This window comes from Chionomys nivalis, chromosome 5 (assembly GCF_950005125.1).
Source record: "Chionomys nivalis chromosome 5, mChiNiv1.1, whole genome shotgun sequence".
In the NCBI taxonomy this organism is placed as follows: Eukaryota; Metazoa; Chordata; class Mammalia; order Rodentia; family Cricetidae; genus Chionomys; species Chionomys nivalis.
This window is the reverse complement of record NC_080090.1, coordinates 20,957,683-20,975,390: the sequence shown is the minus strand read 5'-3', so window position 1 is coordinate 20,975,390 and position 17,708 is coordinate 20,957,683. Positions and strand designations below refer to the sequence as shown.

The following is a 17,708-nucleotide window of genomic DNA, read 5'->3' as shown; positions in this document are numbered from 1 at the left end:
ATATAACAGTGACTTGGTGTCTGAGGAATTAACCTTTATTTGCAGTGGAAGCTGGGTAAAACCAGCAGATAACACTGGCTCAGTGTGGTGAATTCGTTTGGGAGAAAATGGAGATAGCCATCAGCACTCAGATGTATATGTTGGTTCTGAAAAAGCTGCTCATAAGCTATAAGTTTAGCAGGCAGATATTGAAATAAGACAGGCACAGCTGAATACTCCATGCATTCCTAGCCGTGAAGAATATAAGCATCCTCCTGAATATTAACCTTCATCAGGCGATGAAAGAAGACAGAGACAGAGTCCAACATTGAAGCACTGGACTGAAGTCTCACAATCCAAAGGAGGAGCAGAAGGAGAGAGAGCACGAGCAAGGAACTCAGGACCGTGAGGGGTGCACCCACACACTGAGGCAATGGGGATGTTCTATCGGGAACTCACCAAGGCCAGCTGGCCGGGGTCTGAAAAAGCATGGGACAAAACCGGTCTCGCTGAACATAACGGACAATGAGGACTACTGAGAACTGAAGAACAATGGCAATGGGTTCTTGATCCTATTGCACGTAATGGCTTTGTGGGAGCCCAGGTAGTTTGGATGCTCACCTTAATAGACCTGGATGGAGGTGGGTGGTCCTTGGACCTCCCACAGGGCAGGGAAACCTGCTTGCTCTTTGGGCTGAGGAGGGAGGAAGACTTGATTGGGGGAGGGCGGGGAATGGGAGGTGGTGGCGGGGAAGAGGCAGAAATCTTTAATAATTAAATTAATTAATTAATTAAAAAAGAAAAAAAAGAAACAATGAATGTATAATGGAAGGCTTCAAAAACCTGAGTAAATGTGAAAGCCTTTTACAACTGTGTTCCTCTTTGAAGGTTTCTCCAGCTTTGGGAGGGTAGAACAGGCTTATCTTCTTTATTGTTTTCCTGACGTACCTTCTGACTCTGTCAGGCAACATGATCATTGTGACTATTATTTGCCTGGACGATCCTCTCCATACATCCATGTACTTTTTTCTGAGCATCCTCTCCATCTCTGAGACTTTCTATATTATGCCATCATCCCTCATATATTTTCTGACCTCCTTTATACCTACCAGTTCATAGATATCCAAGGCTGTGCAACCCAGTTCTTCTTTTATCTTTATCTTTTGGCATCAACAATTGCTTTCTTCTAACAGCTATGGGTTATAACAGCTATGTGGCTACCTGCAACCCTGTAAAGTATTCATTATCATCATCATTATAAATATCTACACTGTTATCATTTCTCTCCTGAACTCTTTGGTACAAAGTTTAAGAAACAAGACAGTAAAAATATGCTCTACCACAGACCATGGGTCTTAGGTCTTTTTTCCCTTAATAGGACCTTTTTGAAGATATTTTATTTGGTAATATATGTATGAATTTATTTTTCTACTATTTCAATAATGCATTTACATATAGAGTCAAGAAGGGTAAATTAGAGTGAAGTGATTGATAAAACAGGAGTTTTCTTCTGGGGCAGTAATGCTTATCTGGGTCCTACTCTAAACATACATGAAAGTATGTAGTATAAAAAAATTCTTCATCTGTGCTACTCACTCCTCTTGCCTTCATATGCATTTGTGTGGAACTGAACACATTTTGATAAAGTTTTTGGTTATTTGCACAAGTGAAGAAATACTCAAAGTCTAGCAGTAGCCTAAATGACATGAACAAATGATTTTGGACACATATGGACAAAACTTCTTTGGTGAAGCTAAAAGTGTGAGGTTGCAGCCTTTGTAATAAGTAAGTGAAGACATGGGGACATGTACAGCTCTCTGTCAAAAGCACCTTTGTGTTCTGGTTTTTCAATTCACTAATACTGCATTATAGTAAGGGTAACTTTAAAACTCTGGAGGCACATCTCCTAAGAAGATGGAATGTTCCAGTTGACCTAAGAACAGTGAGCACACACAGGGAAGGAAAAGGTATCAGCTACAATAAGAGTTATGTTGTCCACAGTTCTGAGATTCCTATGTGACCATGAGAACACAGACTGAAATGAAGGCCACATCAAAAGTTGAACAGGTTTTGATCAATTATGGTTTTCTGTAATGTTTTCAGTATGTTGCAAAGATATATTTCTGTTGTAGGAGGCCACTTATTTGTTCCCAGTCACTTAGACATGAAATAATCATATAGAAACCATATTAATTAAAACACTGCTTGGCCCATTAGCTCTAGCTTCTTGTTGGCTAACTCTTGCATATTAATTTAACCCATTTATATTAATCTTTTTATTGCAACATGGCAGTGACTTACCAGGTAATATTCCCAGTGTCTGTCTCAGGTGGAGGACCCATGGCATCTCCCTAACTTCACCTTCCTCCTCCAATGCTATAGGCCAAGCCAGTTTCTTTATTGATTAACCAATAAAAGCAATACATAGTCAGAAGGACCTCCCACATCATTTTTCCTTTTCTGTTTAAGCAAAAGGAAGGCTTTAACTTTAACATAGTAAAATTATATACAACAAAACAGTTACCAAGCAAGAATTACAGTTGCAATATTTATATACACTTTATCTTTTATTATAACTAAGGAAAATTATAAGTTCTTCAATTCCATCAAAGACTCCAGAAGGATATAATATTACCTAAGTAAATAGGAAGTGCATTGTAAGCAATTTCCAAAACTCTAGTGATGGAGGTGGGTCTTGTATTTATCTGTTGCTTTCATTGGTTAATTAATAAAGAAACTGCCTAGGCCCATTTGATAGACCAACCCTTAGGTGGGTGGAGTAAACAGAACAGAATGCTGGGAGAAAGAAGCCGAGTCAGGCAGTCGCCATGATTCATCCACTCCAGACAGATGCAGGTTAAGATCTTTCCTGGTAAGCCAGCTTGTGGTGCTACACAGAATATTAGAAATGGGTTAGATCAATATGTAAGAGATGGCCAAGAAGAGGCTGGAATTAATGGGCCAGGCAGTGTTTAAAAGAATACAGTTTCTGTGTAATTATTTTGGGTAAAGCTAGCCAGGTAGCAGAATGCAGCCCGCAGCCCTCCACAGCTCCATATTTCTACACTCTAGAATTGACAGAGACATCTTGCTACCTGGGAAATCACCCAAAGTTCTTCTGTATCATTGGGACATCCATCTTCAGCCTATAGGCCCATAGGATCTGCCAGACCTTTCCATGAAGCAAGAAATTTCAAAGACAGTTCTGCCTATATTAACAGTTTGTTAGTCACTTTTTTTCTGTGTCCTGCAGAATATCTAGCAGACTCTTTCATGAAGCAGGAACACTAAGGGACTGTCTCACCTTTAGGCAAGTTCAGCAGTCATTTCTCTGTGATCCTTATGTCCAGTTCATAAAGCAGTCCAGGAAAGAGCAGTTTCTTGCCCAAATGGCTAGCAAACTCTATAAGGAGCCTCTTTGATGCCCATCTTCCTCTTGAAGTAACCTGTGCTGCCTGGAGCAGATGTGTCTCATTGTCATGAAAAGTCCTAAGTTATTAAAACATTTAAATGCCATATTCTGAAGGTCTCTGAAAGATTTGAAGAATACCTATTTAACTAGAATACATCTCTTTACATCTAGGAAATCTAACTAACTTGACCACAAACTTGACTATTACAGATGATTTTCTATTAACCTATATTTCTTAATTATATGTTACATTTTTAAATGAGGTATACAAACACAATACCTTAATCAAGATCAGAAATACATACACATATAACCAAATTGACCTTAAATTTGTATCAATAAACCAAGATCCATATCAATGCAAAGTATCCATCTTTATGTAATATAAACAAACATTTATAGACAGTATTTGAGAATGTGAGCCTAGTTTTTTTCCATACTGCTTCCTGCTGATTGTTGGGTATAATAATTTTTAGGGGTGTTTATGGTGACCTACGAGGGGTCTTGTTCCATTAAACCACACCAGTCTGGAAGCAATCCACAGGTTCTTGTCCTCTGTAGAAACAAGAGAAGAACCTATTTTTCAAAGCAACGTATTCTTAGACCCAAATTTGGAAGTCATGATATCTTTACAATATACATGCTGGTTTAGTTTAGCAGCCCATACAATGAAATGTCTCTCTGTATTTAGCTCATTCACAGTCAAAAAATTCAAAGATAACACAATAATATACATAATCCAGACTCTCTGTGAATTTTCCATTTTTATGTGCCTTATTTTTTTTTACTCCTTTTAGTCTATGACTATCTGTACTCTGTCTCTTTAAAAACTGCACTTTTTAAAAAAGCACTAACTTTATTTTATCACTCTCTATACTCTTTTCTTCTCTCTTTTAAGCCTACATACATTTATCCAACACTTTGACTCATCTGTATTTTCTTTATTGCATATCTGTAATTCTTTACTGTCCAGAAGCGCTTTTTAAAATACTAAGCACTTCTTAAAACTTAAGCTGTGCCATTACTGTGGTATACATGGTACTGTCTGCTTGCCTGCCCAGTCCAACATGGTGGAGCTACTCACACCTCTGAGAGCCATGTCCACAGCCCCATGTTGGGCACTAATTTGCTGGAGGAGGCCGCTTGTTTGTTCCTGGCCACTTAGACCCGAAATAATCACACAGAAATCATATTAATTAAAACACTGCTTGGCCCATTAGCTCTAGCTTCTTGTTGGCTAACTCTTACATATTAATTTAACTCATTTATATTAATCTGCATATCACCACATGTCAGTGGCTTACCGGGCAATGTTCCCAGCATCTGTCTCAGGAAAAGGATCCATGGCTTCTCCCTAACTCCAACTTCTTCCTCCAATGCTATAGGCCAACCCATTTTCCTTATTCATTAACTAATAAAACAACACATAGACAGAAGGACCTCCCACACAATATTCCCTTGATGAGGGGTAAAGTCTACACATAGGGTCTGAAGATTTGTCCAATGAGAGAGAACATGCACCAAAAAAAAAAAAAAAAAGAAAAGAAAAGAAAGAAAAAAACACTTCACTACTTTTGAGGAAAGCCAGAGAGCAGCACAGGTTTACTGTTGTCACTCCTGTTTAAAAATGAAATCCTGAGATCCATAATGATCCAAAGAGACAAACCCAGAGACTGGGTCTGAATTTGCATCATTCATGGCTTCTCCCGTGTGGGTTACCCTTTCTAAATAATGGTTAATCAAAACGCAGAAACTTTATTGCATTCACTCAGTGATAAAGGCCTGTCATTGCCATGGAATAAAGCAAATTGGAAAATAATCCCAAACTGTCTATTTTCAGATGAGAGTATGTGGTATTTTTCCATGTTGTATAGAGAGACATCATACAAACTCAGTAACTAAAATTGGTCCCTTTTTAATGGGCATTTCCATGGGTTTGGAACTCATTCAGGAGCTATTTTCTTTCAACACTTTGAAGACGTCCTTCCATGCATTTTTATTTCCTATCACCAATTTAAAACATTCAGTTCACGAGTCCATTATTTTACATCCAATAATGATCATTGTAGCTTTTTATTGCTATGTAACAAACCCAGTTCCTTAAAATAACACACCATTTTGACCTATTTCCTTACACAGCTATCTGGGTGCCATCTTCGTGAGTTTTCTGCTCAAGGTATCATGAATCTACAGAGTATCATGAATGTACAGTGATGTGGCCATTACTGCAGAGTGGCATGCACTTCCAAGCTGCTGAGAGAATTAGGTTCTTGTGATTAGAAGACTGAAGTTGTTTTTCTTTCTGGTTGCCAATTGTGAATGTTATGTTATAGAAATTTCTCAGTTGTTTTATACACAGAGCTCTCACTGGTATTCTTAAAACACAACACCTTGCTTCTTCAAAGTGACTGAAGAAGTATGTCTGCCTCTAGTCTGGTTACATGGACCTATCATTGTATACAATGTATAATAAGACAGATTTCTAGGAAATGCATTTTAGCATAGGAATGATGTCCTATTATCTTTGCTGTATTATATTAGGAATTGGAAAGTCCAGTTCTGTCCACAGTGTAATGAAGGGCCTTACACATAGGTGAGACTCATTGTGAATCATATTTGGAAGAATTTGTAACATTTGAAATCATCTTAAAGTTCTCTTATTGAGTCCACAAAGTAATTTTTGTTCATCTGTCCCTATGGTGTGCTTTGCCTTCTACATGAATTTTAGTTCTTTTTTTCCTTTTTTCTGCTGCATCTGTAAAGTTCTGTTGCATTCTGAACACTTTATCAGGAGTCTAATATTTTCCTGATTAGGGCCAAATGGTGAATAATTTAAGGGTTTGAACCATAATCTCTGTTGTGTTAAATTTTTCAAAGATAACCCCAAAATGGCTATAGATAATATGTAAATTAATGCTTGTATGATTGAAAACCAACTTGTATGATTAATAAAATTAAAAATATAATATACTTTCTGTTTTTTAAAAAAAACTTTCACTTTATTTACTTTTTAATTGATTAAAATTCTGAACTCTTTTACATCTTGCTGTCTGTACAAAAACAGATGGTGGTCACATCAGCTGGCAGGCCATAGTTGCTTATCCCTGCTTTATATGAATAAATTATAAAGACAAATTGAAGCTCTAGATTACATTATCTTTCTGTAGTAGGGATTTTATTGTACTCCCTGGCAGGTGGTAGTAGGGACAAGATCCTATTTATCTAACTGGGGACTAAGTGAACTTGAATCTAGTTTCAATCTTTGTGAGGGTTAATGTGTTTCCACTGACTCTTCCATGTATAAGCACATATGGGGACTGCAGATGCTCTGTCAGTCTTTAGGTTCTTATGACCAAAGACTACAAACATTAAATGACAGTTCCTCAAAGAAACCACAGAGAGTTGAATGTCAGACGAACACATTTATTTACATCCCTCCTTTCTAAATGCTTGATTCTTAAAGAATGTAATTATCTCTATATCACTCAGTGATGATAGCATTGTTTCAGGGATGCAGTAAAATTGATTATATAAAAAATGATGCTCTTTTCTCTCTCTGTTCCCCCAGATCCAATCTGCTAGCCTCATCCCCAGTTCTGCATCACATCAATCTTGATACCTTCCCTGCCCCCTGTTTCCATCTTCTGTGGATTTCACATATCATTCCCCTCCTAATCCCCCTCCCTCTACTCATTACATTGCCCTGGCTCTCAACCCCAGCAATCACCCCTTGATAACCAGAAAGCCACTCTTGCCAAGAAAGCAGGTAGGGTGACAGAGGATTCACACCTTTCTCCTGCTCCTTCAGATCCATTCACCCCATCTTACCCCCAGATCTGTAATCTACTGTAGATAATCTACTGTAGTCTTCCTTTCCTCTCTGACCCCATCCTCGAGAAATCACAAATACTGTCTTCAACCTTCCTTCTCCCAACTCATACCATTATTCCTGTTACCAATACCAGCAACCTGTGAACATACCAGCTAAGTATCCCAAGGAAACTGGTCCATGGAAAATTTCCCCACAGGCAGCACACAGCTGTAATACTCTCCTAAAGTCCAGGGAGGAGGCAGAAACCAAGAATCAAAACATTTATCCAGTGGAGACAAAACCTGATATCATCAGCTGTAGCTGAGTCCTGATGGCTCCCTTGGAGGAGTGGGTGAGAAGGCACGGAGTCAGCATAGACTCTGGGAGTCAGGCAAGTGGCAAAGCAGACTTATTTATTGAGTGGTGGGGAGAACCTTATATACCTTCCTCCCAGCATCCAGGCTCCATTCCAATCCATTGCCTTTGCAAGGTTGCCCCTTGTTGACTAATCATGATCAGAACCTCTGACAGTGACTGTTGCTAGGCCCTCAGGCAGACTCCAGGTTCTTTTATCTCTCAACCTTGTAGGCCCTATCTTCCTACATATGGACCCTTTTTTATTTATTGCATAGGTGCTCAGCTGGAACCAGAGTTCTTTGCTCAGGCCTTGTTGACCCTGTTTTAGGAGGGCTCAGCAACTGTACTGTGCCTGTCTTAGATTGACCTGCCAAACAGGCTCTTACCAGTCATTTACTACCAGCCCTGGAAGAGCATCTCTTACCAGGACTTGCATTGGTGTTGTGGCAGTCTGAGGAAAAACACAATCATATCCTCTCCCACAGGTTAGCAGGGGGAAAGGATCTCTCCATCTTACCAGGGTCAGGAGTGTGTTTCTTGGCAGAGATGTACAATGATTGTAAGCCAGACTGAGCCCCTTGTCATCAAAAACTGAGAAAGTCCATATAGAAAAGGTCAGATGGAAAAGTCCTGTTAAGGCCAGATAAGGATTGTCTCCTAGCCTCTGTTGAGATAGTCATGGTCAACAGTTCCTTAAGAGCTCTGTTGGTCCTCTCCACAATGGCTTCACTGTGGATTTCATGGAATGTCAATGGTATGGGAAATCTTCCAGGGCCCCAGAAAGTCTTTGAATTGTTGAGAGGCATAGGCAGGGACATTATCAGTTATAAGTGCCCAAGGTATAGCAAATATGGGTGACTATTAATCTGTAATTCTTAATAACCTATATAGCTTAAAGACTAATGCTTCATACTATAAAAATAAACAATATTTTAACAGATGTGCAGAATGAAAACAATGACCTCATAATTATAACAATATATAAAGATATCTTGGTCAAAGTTATAAATGTATAGTGCAATATGACAAAACACCCTTAAATTCTATCATTATACGAAATATCTTAAGAATATGGAAACATGCATACATGCAGTATAACAAAAATGATTTTACATTTGTGTACAAAAACATTGTAAATAGAAATAGAAATATGCACAATAGAATGATATAATTTAAATTTGTAACAATATACAAATTATCTTAGACAGGAATACAAAAATAATTTTACATATGTATCAATAAAGAAGAATCTGTGCCAACGTAAATTGTCTATAACTAATAACTGCTAAAAATAGTTCACAAGTAGATGCACAAATCTATCTTATCATCACATCCCATCCATTCCCCCCTTTTCTTTCCTAAAAGAGATTCCCAAGTCTAAACTTCATTGTCCCACCTCAACCCTATTACAACTTATAACCAACTCTTAACAGATGACAATTATCCAAAAACCTAAGAAAACAAAATCTACTGAAAGAGGGGGCATTGCTTTCTTAATATTACTTCCAGTTGTCTCAGGAGCAACGCTATCTCTACGGGATCCTTTATTTATTTATTTATTTATTTATTTATTTATTTATTTATTTAAATTTTCCACCTCCTCCCATTGCTTTCCCACTCCCCCCACTTTCTCTCCCCCTCCCTCTCCAGTCCTAAGAGCAATCAGGGTTTCCTGCCCTGTGGGAAGTCCAAGGTCCTCCCCCTTCCATCCAGGTCTGGAAAGGTGAGCATCCAAACAGACTAGTCTCCCACAAGGCTTGAGTTTCTGCCTGATCATCGTTAACCAGTTTTCCAACTAAGAAAGGTGGCTGGCTCCAGGACAGCTTTACTGAAGTGAAGGTGTAGCCTCCTGCTGCAGGAGTGGAGCTGATGGGCAAGTGGCACCTGTGCTCTTTTAACTGTGGCTAGGCTCTCTTTGGCAGGTTTCGTGGGGCTTGAACTGTCTGTCTCCTCATCATCAGATGTTGTAGAGAGATTGGACATGGAGGTAAAGGAAAGGTTACCCATTTTGTAGAGGGAGATAGCAGGTGAACAACAGTCAGAGAGAAGATGACAGTCAACAGGAGTAGATAATTGTGGTGGACATTCATGTTTTATGGTTAGTGGGGGGACTTCTGTAGTTTTTTAGGGCATGGCCGTATGCCTACATAGTGTCTCCAGATGAGGGACAGTGTTTGAGAGTCTAGGAGCTGAGCCTTGCTTCCACCTCCTCGGGGGTCAGCCATTATGTGGAGGTACCAGGCGAACCGAAACAGAAAAAAAAATGTTCCTTCCTAATTGGAAAATCAGGCAAATGTGACAGACAACACAAAAGAAGAAAGAAAGAGAGAGAGAGAGAGAGAGAGAGAGAGAGAGAGAGAGAGGTTTCCCAACACTTTTTCAGAGGGACCTAGGGGTCTTCCCACCAAAATACACCATCTTGGGGGAGCTGTCCAGTACTGTAAGGAGAGGGAGATGACTAGAAATTGTTCTGGCACCAAATGTAGCTGGATCCTAACAGCTCCCTCTGAGAAGGGTGAGAAGGAGTCAATGACATAGACTCTTTGGGGTCAGGCAAGTGGCAAAGCAGACTCACTTATTGAGTGATAGGGAGAGACTTATATACCTTCCTCTCGGCACCCAGACTGTGATCTGTTGACATTGTGTGGTTGCCCCTCATTGGCGAGGCATGGTCAGGACCTCTGACAGTGACTGCTGCTAGGCCCTCAGGGAGACTCCAGGTTGGCTCATCTCTTGGCCTTGTAGGCCTTATCTTCCTACAATCACCTAGACCTATAACTATCCCAATGCCAAATGCCTAGATGTCAGTGTAAAAATGTAATCAGTAACAGCCAGGTTGTGATATCTCCACTGGAGCCTAGCAGTCCTACCCCAGAAGACACTGGCTATTCCAACATAGCTGTAACCCAATAAAAATCCTTCAAAATAATCTACATTGAAATGACAGAGACCATTAAAGAAGGTATGAAAAAATAATTTGTATAAATTTAGGAAAATACATACAAGCAGAGAATGAACTGAATAAATTTGCTCTAGACCTTAAGACAGAAGTAGAATCAATGATGAAGACCCAAACTGAAGGACAGCGCGAAATGAAAAACAATTGGCCATTTGAGCAGAAACTACAGAGTCAAACTTCACGAACAGCATTCAGGATATGGAAGAAAAAAAACTCAGGCATTGGAGATTTGATCGAAAAAGATGGACATATTAGTCAAATAAAAATGACATCATGAAATATTTAGGCAAATAGATGAAAATAGAAAAACTTATCTCGAGGGAGGTAACTTAGACTCAGAAAGAAAAACGCAGTATGAACTCACTCATAAGTGAATTCTTGATGTAAAGGAAAGAATGTCCAGACAACAATCTACAGCTCCAGAGAAGCTAGGGAATTAGGAGCACCCTAAAAGGGATGTATAGATCTCCCTGGGAGGGGAAATAGATCATATCTCCCAGGTAAACTGGAGGAAGAGGGTACAGTAGAGGGGAGGAGATGGAGGATGAGAACATGAGGGAACAGGATGGTTAAGTTGGGGAAGGGATGGAGTGGGAGAGCAATGACAAAGAGATCTTGAGAGAGGGAGCCATTATGAGGTTAGGGAGAAATCTGGTACTAGGGAAGTTGCCAGTAATTCACAAGGATGACCGCAGCTAAGATTCCTAGGAATAGTAGAAAGGCCTTTTCTTGTAGACAGATTGGTGAATGCCCTAACGGTCATCCCAGAGCCTTCATCCAGTAACTGATGAGAGCAGATACAGAGATCCACAGCCAAGCACCAGGCTGAGCTCCGGGAGTCCAGTCGAAGAGAGAGAGAGGGAGGAAGGATTATGTAAGCAAAGGGCATCAAGATAATGACAGAGAAATCCAGAGACAGTTGAACAAAGTTCCTGGGAACCTGAGGGTGTTGAAAGCAGCAGAGCTGATCCCCTCCCCCCACATCTATCATGTGGTGGCATAAATGAGGCAGCAATTGGAAGAAATGGCCCTGCACCTAGCCTGGGCAAAACAGTAGAGCTGGCCCTGGAGGTGTGAGTAAGAAGGACCCCAGGGTATGAGAACAGGAGGACAGGTTGCCTTGGAAGGGCTGGCTGAGGCAATGTTGGAGAGCTTGACACCAGGGTGGGATGGGGTGGATGACAATGGGGAAAGCTGGTATTGTGACCAGTCTAGCTGACACTAAGCCCTAAATTTTTATTTGCTTTGAGGGAAGAGGTTTTAAGGATGATTGTTGTAGCAGGGGACTGGCAGATGGGCGAGACTGGAATGCATGATGTGAAAAGCACAAAGAATCAATAAAAGTTAATAAGAAAAAAGAAAGAAATAAGGCCTTTCCTAATGTGCGGATCTAACCAACAAATTCTGAAAAGACAGTCATCTCTTCTTTCTTTTCATTTTTTATTAAGAAAGTTTTAAATACAATCTTTCTCATTTTACATAATTATCCCCATTCCCACTCCCTCCCCTCCTCTTGCTTCAGCTTCCCTCTCCACCTTCCTGACCCTACCTCCCCATTCATTCCTCAGAAAGGGTAAGGCTTCTCATGGGAGTCAACCAAGTCTGACACTTTTCCTCCTCCCTCTTTTTCTCCCCACCCCCTTCCCTTCCACCCTCTCTTCTCCCCGCCTCCTAATTTTCTCAGGAGGTCTTGTCTGTTTCCCCTTCCCAGGGAGAATCAATGTATGTCTCTCTTAGGATTCTCCTTGTTACCTAACTTCTTTAAATCATGTACTATAGGCTGATTATCCTTTGCTTTACATCTAATATCCACTTATGAGTAAGTACATACTGTGTTTGTCTGTCTGGGTTTAAGTTACCTCACTCGAGATGTTTTTGTCTAGTTCTATTCATTTGCATACAAATTTCAAGATGTCATTATTTTTTACCGCTGAGTAGCACTCCATTGTGTAAATGTGCTACATTGTCTTTATTCATTCTTCAATTGAGGGCATCTAGGTTGTTTCCAAGTTCTGGCTATTATGAATAAAGCTGGTATGAATGCAGTTGAGCAAATGTGCTTGTGGTATGAGTGTGCATCCATTGGGTGTAAGTGCAAGAGTGGTGTTGCTGGGTCCTGAGATAGATTGATTCCCAATTTTCTGAGAAACTGGCATACTTATTTCCAAGTTTACACTCTCACTAGCAATGGAGGAGTGTTCCTTTTGCTCCACATCCTCTCCAGCATAAGCTATCACTGGTATTTTTGATCTTAGCCATTCTGATCTGTGTAAGATGGTATCTCAGAGTTGTTTTGATTTGCATTTCACTGATGGTTAAGGACGCTGAGCAATGTCTTTCGGCCATTTGCAATTCTTCTTTTGAGAATTCTCTGTTTAGATCTGTACCCCATTTTTTGATTAGATTATTTGGTAGTTTGATGTCTAGTTTCTTTTTTGAGTTCTTTATATATTTTGGAGATTAGTCCTCTCTCTGATGTGTGGTTAGTGAAGATCTTTCATCATTGTAGACTGCCCATTTGTCTTAGTAACTGTGTCCTTTGCCTTACAGAAGCTTCTCAGTTTTAGGAGGTCCCATTTATTAATTGCTGCTTTCAGTATCTGCCCCTACACATATTTGTATAATGCTTGGGAACCAGACTAAAGACACTGCTTCTGGAATGTGATCATGGATAGACAGACTGCTTTTTGTTGTAGCTTTTTATTAAATGTGTTATTTGACAACCTCAAATATGTAAAAAGTACACTGACATCATCCTAACACCCATATTCTCTATTCTCCCTCTCAACCCCATTACACACTTGGTTCTTAATAGTTCTCCTTCTCACACTTGTAGCTTTTGTTGTTCTGGTTTTGGTACCAACTGATTAGAGATTCTGTATTTTAACAATCTTTTGCTTATTGCTTTTTCTTTTTTAGCAAGAGAAAGAATCTCTGCCAGCCCAATAGATGTATTAGCCATTCTGAGGAGATAGACCTGTGCAGAAATAGGAAAATCACCTCTCTCCAACTAGGAAGATGGGAAGAAACCTCACTCTACATATTGGATTAATATGTAGGTGGCAGACAGGATTGACCTCAAGTAAAGGAGATTCGAACTCCACTCTGATGGAGACTTGTGTACTATTAGAGAACTATACTTTTAAAATGGAATTTTCTATTAAAGAACAGTGAGCTTATGACAGGAAATTCTATACTTGAAGGCTCCAAATGAAAGGTAAATGATTTATGAATTTCAAAAAACAAGCAAACAAACAAACTCTGGATAGAAATCTTGTGGGTGTCAATCTAATGCTTCTCCTCTTTTTCCAACTGTTATTATTATTCCACATTGTTCTAGGGGACATTATCTGCCCCGGGGAAAGATAATAAGAATCCAGAGGGACCGGCAACTGCATTTCAAAAAAGACTTTTAAGAACTCATAACTGAAACATTTTTATTGAAAACTGAAAGAGGGTTTAAGTTAGGCAAACTTTTCTAGAGAATGATTTTGAATATCAAAATCTGAACACTAATATATTCTATGTGTGAAACATTATGTGAACTATGGGGCTGAGACAAATTCAGGGTTTGCTGTTTGAATAACAAAAAGAATGCAACCTTTGGAGAAGACAGCCTTGCAGTCAGTGGGATATTGGGGGAGCAGACTCTCATCCCTGCCCCCAGCTAAACTGTGATGCCTTCATCAAGGACAGAAAGAAGTCATTGAAATAGGGGAGTGTGAATGTTCCTCACTTTCCAGAGCAGTCTCTCAGAAAGACTTGGGTCCTGGCAGGGAGGAGTAGATAAGTGAGGTGTTAGGTGGATGGTTTGAGGATGCCAAGTTGACTCTAGTTCACTATATCACAAGACCACAAACAGTTGAACAGTTGAAGACTATACGAGGGTAAGGAGGCATGGTGGACATAGAATGGCCACTTACTGGTCCAAGAAAGACATGAAGTGCAGGAATCACTTGGCATGACACTAAGGATGACTGTGGGTCATATACCTTCCTGGAATCTATCGAGTGGAGGTAGAAACAAAGAGGGATGAAGTTCCTTTTCCTTCAGGGTAGGAGATGTTTTCTGGAACTGGGTTTACTACAGGACCTTGTGAGGAAAAGCAGAGAAAAAGCAAAAAGCAGAACCTCAAAGTATTTTTGTTACTCAACCTGGATTTCTCATCATTGACTAACTGGGTTTACATAAAAACTCTAGGTAGTTTTTCCTGCATCAGGAGTATTGGGAGTTCTGAATGATAATGCAGATGGAAGGTTAGAACTTTCTAACATTTATTTACCTGCATACATATTATATTGCATGCACTACAGCTTTGCATATTTTATTTGATATTTCTGTATTTTGACAACATTTAACAAAGAAAATAATGTGTACTCATGTATCCTTTGTGGATATTGAAGTTAATTTCTCAGTACAATAAAATACTTTGATTTGCTCAATAATTATCCCTGCTAATTACTAATTCATTCATCATTTATTTTTTCTCAGAAATTGAAACTAAAATTTACATCCATTGTTCTCCTTTATTCATTTTTTTGAGAAAAGGAAGAGTAAATAGTCTATTATTATTGCATTTCTGACTCAGTCAATTGAAGTTTATGGAAGTCTTCATGCCAGAATTCCTTACTACTTACATTGCTCAGGTTTTCAATGGTAATGGAATCATTTCATTTATTTTACAAAGGAGTTATCCTGTCTTAAATTTCCACCTAATCCCTTTCTTTGACTTGGTAACTTGGCTTACAAGGGAGAGAAGGAGACTCAATTAAAGGACTTTTTCTAAATTCCCTCTGCTCCTCTTAGTCCTCCTCACCATGTCATCTAACACTTTGACTCAACTCTCAAGAAGTCTTCAGAAGATTATTATTATTATTGTTATTTGGTTTTTCGAGACAGGGTTTCTCTGTAGCTTTGGAACCTGTCCTGGAACTAGGTCACGCAGACCAGGCTGGTCTTGAACTCAAAGAGATCCTTCTGCCTCTGCCTCCCAAGTGCTGGGATTAAAGGTGTGTGCCACCACCACCTGCCCCACCACCACCTGCCCCACCCCCATTTTTTTGAGAAGATTTCTTCTTAACCCTTCCTGATTCGACAATTTTACAGAATTCTCAGCAATCTTCTCCCTCACACACATCCTCTTCCTTTCTGTGATTTAAAACAATTTTTTCTATGAAGTATATTTTTATTATTAGCCTCAGAAACCACTCTCCTCCATCTGGCTTCTCTTCAGTAAGAAGCAAAGAATAGCCCAAGTCACTTGCATTCAGATGATATGACCAGACTCTCAAGACTATCCTATGCTGATTAGAAAGCTTCTACATTGAATGTGTCCTTTTCTCTTCAGGACCTTTACTTAGCTCCCCTTCATTAGGAGTTCCACCTGTGGCAGATAGGAGACCTGGAGCTCCTTTGGAGTTCATGTGTGGCTGCTTGAAGATAGTTTGGGAAGTTTTAGTCCATTCTAGATCCATTTCTTAAAAGATCTCTTTAGTTTCGCATTGCTTATCTTATTAAAACACAAGGCAGTTAGATGTTTGTATATTTCCCTCCTACTCACGACTTGCTCAAGTGACTAATTTATATTAAGAGAATATTCCATTGAGTAATGTTTAGTGTGTGGTTTATAATTCAATGAGAAATAGATTGGTTCCTTTAAATTTAAGCTTGGAATGAACATAAGATCATACTTTGACCTTGTAATTATCTTCTGGAGTAGGGCCAATGGCTGTCTGTGTACAGGTCTTGCAAGTGACCTGTGTTTTTTATTATGTTAACAAAGAGGCTGAGGAAATAAAATGAAATTATGAAAGGCTGGCTCCCAGTTCCACTTTTGCCCTCTCCCTGGCCTTGGCTATGATGTATAAAACTCCTAATCACATGAAACCCTGGCAATATAACTTTTCCTATCAAGTTCCATAAGAAAAAGATGAAACTATTTGGACATAAATTAACAACTATGATAAGGATTTTCTCCCCATCACTCTCTGTAGAGCATCCTGGACTTCTTTGTTTCTCAGACTATACACAACAGGATTTAGTAGAGGCATTATAACAGTGTAAGTCACTGAGATCAGCTGGTCCTGGTCCCTGGTGTTCTCTGACTTGGGCTTGAAGTAGACAATGGAAGCACAACCATAATAGATCGCTACCACATTGAGGTGGGACATACAGATAGCAAAAGTTTTCTTCTGGCTGTCAACTGAGACAATCTTAAGAATGGTAGACATAATGAGGACATAGGAGGTGCATAGGAAAGTGGCAGGTGCTGTGATTGCCTGGAGACTGAGAACTAATGTCAAGATGTCTTTGATGACTGATACTGCACAGCCACATACATAACAAGTCAGACATCACAGAAGAAATATTTAATCAATGAGTTGCAGAAGGGCAGCCTAAAAATGGACACAGCCTAAACTAGTGAGAGAAGGAACCCCATGGCACAGACTGAAGATGCCAGAATGGCACACACCCTCAATTCATGATAGCACTATAATGAAGTCCATTGTAGATAGCCACATAACAATCATAACCCATGACTGCTAACAGCAGACAGCTGGTGATTCCAAATCCGAGGAAAATATAGAGCTCCATCTCACAGCACTTCAGGAAGATTGTTTGGCTTAGAACCACAGGCTACCAAGCATTTGTTGGGTGATGACCAGGGAACAGAAGGTCTCTTCAGAGAACACTTAAGAAGAAATACATGGGGGTGTGAAGGTGGTGGTCACTACAGATAATGGTCACAATGATGACATTGCCAGCCAGAGTCAGAAAGTACAGGACAAAGAAGACAACAAAGAGTATTAGTTGGTATTCTTAAAAATTAGATAAACTCTAGAAAACAAACTCCCTTATTTCTGTGCACTTGGCTCTCTTCATTGAGGACCTTAGATCCAAAAAGTAAAGAGAAGGTCAACACTACATCTTCATGTCAGGGATGACCCTGAGTACCCTGCAGAGCAATGATCCTTATAAAGCAGAATCAATTCAAAACTGCCTGGATGGAGCTGTAAGAAAATTTAATCCATAAAGTCCTCATTTCCCAAGAACAGCACCCTAAACCCAATCACTAGAACTTACATTTTAAAAATATGTAAATAAGAGGAAGTTATTGTAGGACTTGCTTGTAATTGCAATACTGGGGAGATGGAGACAGGCAGAAGCCTGGGGTTCACTGACTTGTTGGC

At 39.6% G+C, this 17,708-nt stretch overlaps 1 pseudogene; it reads right to left on the bottom strand.

The window, feature by feature from the left end:
- Positions 1-16,475: 16,475 nt before the first annotated feature.
- LOC130875216 (olfactory receptor 10J1-like) lies at positions 16,476-17,400 on the bottom strand (annotated as a pseudogene).
- Between the last annotated feature and the right edge of the window lie 308 nt (positions 17,401-17,708).